Source organism: Phalangium opilio, unplaced genomic scaffold, assembly GCF_054372755.1.
Source record: "Phalangium opilio isolate 3A_F unplaced genomic scaffold, DU_Popi_V2 ptg000344l_1, whole genome shotgun sequence".
Lineage (NCBI taxonomy): Eukaryota > Metazoa > Arthropoda > Arachnida > Opiliones > Phalangiidae > Phalangium > Phalangium opilio.
In genome coordinates this window covers 82,087-89,523 of record NW_028324227.1, presented here as the reverse complement: position 1 = coordinate 89,523, position 7,437 = coordinate 82,087, and the positions used below count along the sequence as shown (strand labels likewise).

Genomic DNA, 7,437 nt, shown 5'->3' with positions numbered 1-7,437 from the left:
ATAAAATCCAACGGATTTTGCAATTTTTCCCGTGATTTCCTCGGATTTTTTCCATGATTTCGGCAGATTTTGGGATATTTCAATTGATTTCGTTGGATTTTGTGATTTCTTTTGAGTTTGGATTTCGTGAATTTTGTAATGGATTTCGCGATTTCGTTACTGATTTTGTGATTTCTTTGTTGATTTTGTGGTATCTTTACTGATTTTGTAATTTCTCTACTGATTTTGTGATTTCTCTACTGATTTTGTGATTTCTTTACTGTTTTGTTATTTCTTTATTGATTTCGGATTTTTTATGAGATTTTTTAAGTTGGATTTCGCGGGTAGCGTACGGGATTTCATGAATGACCGACCCCTTGCAAAAACTACTGCCCAAGCGCTCACTGGCGTGATTGAGTTAGCTATGCCACGACAAAAACTTCTTTCCGTAAATAGCGGCCGATCACGTGATCATATTTTCCCGCGTGAAACGTCGCAGAATTCTTGAGACATAAGCGACGATCAAATGGATCAGTATACTATCCGGGCTTGTATCTGCGCCATATAATCAAGAAGGAATTTACTATAAGAAGGCCTAAAAAGGCGTCCGGTGCGCGCGTGATAGTCGACAATCCCCCCTCATGGGTGGGGGGAGGCTGGAAAAGAAGGCGGGACTTAATATTTTATCTTACTCTATGTTTCCACCATCTATCTCTTTTACCTTCTCGTTAAGCCTTGGTTTGGTTTTTGGAACTCACGAAATCATAAGTATAGTACACTTGATTCGATTTAGAAACAATTATAGAACGAACGATTTTCACGTAGAGACAAGTATTCAAAATCCATTAAGTTAGGTTCAAAACCTTTAACTAACTTGTTAATGGCAATTAAAAACCATTCCCTAACCGTTTCAGCACCGCTGGCAGCCTCCATTTTCTGCTTACTTTGCTAGACGTTTTCTTTCTCTATTCGGAATACGTCAATCGCGTCTGTATGACCTATTCCCGCGGGATCCAATAGGAAAGCGCAGAGCAATGAGGGACATGAAAGGGGTGGGGCTTACTTGTCCACTAACACTGGCGTAAGAGTAGAAGCGTAAAATCTAGTGACTTAGGCATTCTTATAGTAAATTAATTCTTGATATAATTCTGCATAGATAATTGCTTTCGGTTGCTCTGCACCTTAGTACTTAATAGCGAAGTACATAGATATTTTTTAATTATTACAATTTAATGAAGTCTTGAGAAAAAAATAGAAATCGGCTTTAGTCTATAAATTCTATTGAAGTCACTTGAAGTCTTTAAATTATGTTGAAGTCACTAGAAGTCTTTAAATTATGTTGAAGTCACTAGAAGTCTTTACAAATTCTATTGAAGTCACTTGAAGTCTATAAAATGTAATGAAGTCACTTGAAGTCTCTAAATTATATTGAAGTCACTTGAAGTCTTCATAAATTGTATTGAAGTCACTTGAAGTCTTTATAAATTATATTGAAGTCCCTTGAAGTCTTTATAAATTTTATTGAAGTCATCTGAAATCAAATACAGTTAGTGAAGTCTTTGAAGTCGAATGAAGTCTTTGATAGTTCAATTGAAGTCATTTGAAATCTGAAATCAGGTGTACAAAATTTTCTTAGTGGTTTCCCCCTCGGTTAGACCCAAGGTTTCGCGACCAAGGGGGTACACTTTTTTCACAGCCTAACTTTACAGCACTAGCAAAGGCTGAAAAGGTATAGTATCTCATTTCTCGTAGTGTAAGGTTAACTTGGCCTTTTTCAAAAAAATATTTTTAAACCACGCGCTAGCTCACGCGCCAGCACGCGCAGCATTTCAATAAAAGTTTCAATTCAAATCTCGCGCTTAATTTCACCATTTTGATTCTCTAATTAAGTTCACGTGATTTTTTTAAAACTTTTTGGGCCTATTTTTTGTCTTTCTAAGCCTAATGTTAAATGATCACAAAGAAATAGTTGGAGAATTTTTATAATTTTCACATGGTTTCAACGAATATTTAGCATAGTGTGTTTTTATACAGTGCATTGTATTATCCGACCATTCCAATTTCCAAATGTAAGTTACGATTTAGTGAAATAATTAGTCTTAAAAAAATTGGACGATTGAGTTTGACTATTCCAGAACTAATTTATTCCCAAATAACGTTTCTCCCCAAAAAGGGACAGATATTATACAAAAACGAGTTTTGCTTCGCAGTCCTTAAAAAACTGCATTTATACACAATCCGCGACACTTTTTCAAACCCACAAAGGGCCAGAAACTAGGAATTATTATACTGTATTTATTGCAATTTGAAATGAAGTTTAATCGATATGAGAAATTTGGTTTTAATTGCGTAGTTCAAACATTTGTTATGATTAGAAATTTTACAACAAAAACGGGTATAAATGCGGCGTTTTGGAACAAAGAGCTAAATCACGGACGATTATGACTCGAGTTCGAATTGAAGTTTAAAACTTATACAAGATGTAACAACACACATATGAACATCTTTTCTGAATGTATGATAAAGGTCAGAAATACTACACTGCTTTTAAAGCCACAAATCAGAATGCGGGACCTCATTTTAGGAGTAGTAAAGCGACATTTTACTCGAAATAAGTGTTCTTCTTATCTGTTCCGCCCTGAAAAATTAAAATGCTAAAAGCTCATTTTGTATTTTTTCGCCTTAATTATTTGACAGGGTTAAGTTTTTACGGGAACAGATTCTATATAATTTCATACGTGAAAATCTAAGCTCCCTTTATCTCGAAACGCCGCATTTAAACCCGTTTTTGTTGTAAAATTTCTAATCATAACAAATGTTTGAACTACGCAATTAAAACCAAATTTCTCATATCGATTAAACTTCATTTCAAATTGCAATAAATACAGTATAATAATTCCTAGTTTCTGGCCCTTTGTGGGTTTGAAAAAGTGTCGCGGATTGTGTATAAATGCAGTTTTTTAAGGACTGCGAAGCAAAACTCGTTTTTGTATAATAATAGTTTAATTATAATTTATATTAATGATAATTAAAATAATGCGGATAAATACGGTACAAAGTTAACGATTTAAAGTCTAACGAAAGCATTAATTACGTCAAGTGTTGAGTCTTCTTCCGGTTTCTACGAGTTCGGAATGATGACGTAGACGGAGATCTTCCTGCCGGTGTCCTTGATGATGGGCCGAAATTTGCTCAGCGCTCCCAGCAGGGTTCATACAAACATGGAATAACAGGAAAAAACAATCAGGGAAATTAATAGTTGTCAAAAAACCTCAGGGAAATTTGCGTCAAACGGGGGTCGAGTAAATAAGTAAAACGTTCACAAACATACCCCTGCAGAGGAATAGCATTCCACTAAACTTTGAAGGCTCGTAACTCTGGTTCTAGTAGAGGTACGGGGATGTCCTTTGAGTATGTTATAGTCCAATTTGTCCCCTCTTCTTCATTCGTTAACATTTGCTCCTTAGGATACTCCATATACGGGGGGAAAAACCTCATGGAAACCTCGGGGAAATTTGTTTCCCAAAAGTTGTATGAACCCTGACTTGTCCCGGTAAACTAAACTTTGGTTTGTATTGAATCTAGGTTTTCTACTAACAAAAGAACTGAACGATAATTACCAATGACGAGTACGAAGATGACATCCAATAGAAGAAGGTCCGAGCCATCGGAGGAAGGTCCACCTAGCCATCAAGAAGAGTGGTGAGAGACTGAATGCTTTGTTTTCAGCGATAGAGCCTTTTATAGTTAGGGAAAGGTCAAAGGTAACGCGCGGGGTGTTAATCCTTTATTCTACCTGACACCCCTAGAGCGGAAACTCGCGAGTATCCTTAAATAAGGCGGCGGCGGAAGGTTACAATAGCGCAAATTCCCAATACCCGCGGCGCAGGCGCTAAAACGCGCTACGGAAGGCAAAGTTTCACCCCCTTGTATTTCCCTCCTCGTTACGTAAAAGTGGTCTACAATAGACCTTGGTAGACACGCGATATAGATAAGAAGATAAGGCCTGTCACGTGATCTATTACGTCACGAATAGCTCGCTTTCGCCAAAGAGTCATTTCGAGTCTCGGACGGTTCTGACGCGGTCGTGTTCTACTATTTCCTCAACTCTGTCTCGGGCTCAGTCGCTCTCAAGTCGCGGCGGAGATCAGTCTTTATAATTCGATATCGAACTAAAAAGTGTTTTAATTAACGCGCCTTACGATTTAATTAGTTTTAAAAGAGTAGCAGTGTTAAGCTAGGGTTAACGAAGTCCCAAGTCGAATTGGTAAGTCCTTATTTTCAATACCTCGGGCCTTAGTTCGTGTTAAGCCTTGTCTTTAGTATCTTTTATCGGCAAATCAAAAAACAATTTAATCGCCTTGAGGCCTTTTCAGACCATACAACTACTTGACTCATTTACTTGAGTCAACTTGAGTGAGGAAACTAGTTGGGTCTCGCTAACGGAAGTTGGATCACCGTGTCCAATTTTTGTTGACTCGACTTTTTGACCCGGATCTATTAGAGTCAAAAGGTTGTACAGTCTAAAAGGCCTTTAGCTTTGAAAAGCAAATTTTGAGACTGTAATCGGTGGATCATTGGGTTGTGCATTGCGTGCAACTTTGAGCGCGTTGCCACGTCGTATGTTTCTCATTAGTTTGCCATTATGAGCGTTGCATTTACTGATCACCGCGGCCGTTATTCGGACTTGATCGTTGCGAGACAAATAATCGGTTATCGCCTACAGGAAGTCCATCTTTCGGTAGACGAGATCGGTTTTTGGGGTCGGAATGCCGACTTCTGCGACCGTTGTTCGTACTTGTTCAGTCCAAGGCGATCCGGTTCTACGGAAACCGTTTTCTCGACTACCGGAAGTCCATCTTTCGGTAAACGAGATCGGTTTTTGGGGTCAGATTTCCGACTTCTGCGACCGTTGTTCATACTTGTTCAGTCCAAGGCGATCCGGTTCTACGGGAACCGTTTTCTCGCCTACCGGAAGTCCATCTTTCGGTAAACGAGATCGGGTTTTGGGGTCGGAATGCCGACTTCTGCGACCGTTGTTCGTCCTTGTTCAGTCCAAGGCGATCCGGTTCTACGGGAACCGTTTTCTCGACTACCGGAAGTCCATCTTTCGGTAGACGAGATCGGTTTTTGGGGTCAGATTTCCGACTTCTGCGACCGTTGTTCGTACTTGTTCAGTCCAAGGCGATCCGGTTCTACGGGAACCGTTTTCTCGCCTACCGGAAGTCCATCTTTCGGTAAACGAGATCGGTTTTTGGGGTCGGAATGCCGACTTCTGCGACCGTTGTTCGTCCTTGTTCAGTCCAAGGCGATCCGGTTCTACGGGAACCGTTTTCTCGACTACCGGAAGTCCATCTTTCGGTAGACGAGATCGGTTTTTGGGGTCAGATTTCCGACTTCTGCGACCGTTGTTCGTACTTGTTCAGTCCAAGGCGATCCGGTTCTACGGGAACCGTTTTCTCGCCTACCGGAAGTCCATCTTTCGGTAAAGGAGATCGGTTTTTGGGGTCGGAATGAAGACTTCTGCGACCGTTGTTCGTCCTTGTTCAGTCCAAGGCGATCCGGTTCTACGGGAACCGTTTTCTCGACTACCGGAAGTCCATCTTTCGGTAGACGAGATCGGTTTTTGGGGTCAGATTTCCGACTTCTGCGACCGTTGTTCGTACTTGTTCAGTCCAAGGCGATCCGGTTCTACGGGAACCGTTTTCTCGCCTTTCGGTAAACGAGATCGGTTTTTGGGGTCGGAATGCAGACTTCTGCGACCGTTGTTCGTACTTGTTCAGTCCAAGGCGATCCGGTTCTACGGGGACCGTTTTCTCGCCTACCGGAAGTTCGTCTTTCGGTAATCGAGATCGGTTTTTGGGGTTGGATTTCCGACTTCTGCGACCGTTCTTCGTCCTTGTTCAGTCCAAGGCGTTTCGGTTCTACGGGGACCGTCTTCTCGCCTACCGGAAGTCCATCTTTCAGCTTGCGTGACCTTTCTTTGTACTTGCTCGTTCGAAACTGATTAGACGGCTCTACGGTGACAGTTTTCCAATCAACTCAGAACTGGCACTGATAAAGAAACTCGACCATGGCCGTTCGTCACTGTTGACGCAATGTGGTTTTTGCCAAGTGCTCTGTAGGAATTCAACCAATGAAAGCGTGGCTCCGTTGACACAGTGGCCAAGCTCGCTAAAGGCAGGAACCAATGGGAACTAGCGCGTTTGGTCTGATTGGTTCCTGCCCTTGTCAAGGTAAAATTCTTGTCCAGGAGATTACCCAGAATGCTCGGGGTGAGCATGGACGCGCGCTTCCTTTCAAATATAATTTTATCCTTGTAATTTTGCTGAGTTTACGAATAAGTTGCCGTCAGTCACTGTCTTTGCGAGTCTTTTATTTCCAGTCAAGTGGCCATCCCCTTGGCAAGGTATCGTGAAGAACTTTCCCGCAAGTTTATGACTTATTTTTATTGGTTTTAATATGGATGTAATTTGACAGTTTGCCTTTAATTGTGGATGGATTTGCTCAACACAGCTAGGATTAGCCGTTCTTTGGACACGAAAATGTAAGTGATATGAACTTTCTAGTCTTTCTTCTAACGTCATGTGATAAATTTAAGTTTGCAACGGTTTCGCCCAGTCAGTCTTGGAAGTAAGACTTATTTTTTTATCAGTGACCCCTACAGCGTCTACAAGATTAAACTGGTTGACCCCATCCCTAATTTATCTTTTATTAATCCTATTAAAAAATTAAGGGAGTATTTCGTGGAGTAGAAATGTGTAGTGACTAGAATTATTAATGGTAAAGCGTGATCGAGTGGGCTGTGGTTGTAGGGAGGAAGGCAAGGAGTCTATATCCGTGGAGTAGAAATTTATAGTGACTAGAATTATTAAAGTGGTCCCTCGTGAATTTTCGTGAAAGTTCTCAATAAATAAAGTGGCCCCGAGGACCAGTTTAACACGGATTTCGAATAAAAAAACTGGTCCATGCAATTAATAAACTGGTTTTTGACCCGCGCTATTTCCAAGACTGCAGGCCAGAATCCGTTGCAGACGACGGCGAGCCGAACTTTTGTATTTTTGATGGGAATATTTTCAGCCCCGCGCACCCCAAGTTTTCTCTGGATCGGAGATTTCCTTTAGAGATTCTTTCGACTGCGGAGGAGCGCGGTCGCTCCCCGTAGAATCACGCGAAGTAATGAAACGACGCCGCGGTCTTTGTGTCGCGATCTCCCAAAGTGGAACGCGTTAAAAACGATCCTTCCTTCAATCGGTAACGTCAGCCAAAGGTACGAGTAATTTCTCTAATTAATTGATTCCCAGTCGGATTAGGCTTATTTAATTTTAGAATCCCCGCTTTTAAGACTTGTCCCCCCCCCGAATGAAATTAGGCTTAACTAAGGTCCTGTACGGCATTCTGTTACAAATGGTGGCCGTCTGACCATTCCTGGAAGGCCGCGTTCGTGTTTTTCTCGCC

The 7,437-nt window shown here is 41.3% G+C and overlaps 1 long non-coding RNA gene across 1 annotated transcript; it reads right to left on the bottom strand.

The window, feature by feature from the left end:
• LOC149609864 (uncharacterized) lies at positions 1–1,627 on the bottom strand. The gene is made up of 2 exons (XR_016376872.1): positions 701–1,627; positions 1–635 (listed from the first exon to the last, which is right to left on the bottom strand). It is a non-coding gene; the product is annotated as an uncharacterized LOC149609864 (long non-coding RNA).
• Between the last annotated feature and the right edge of the window lie 5,810 nt (positions 1,628–7,437).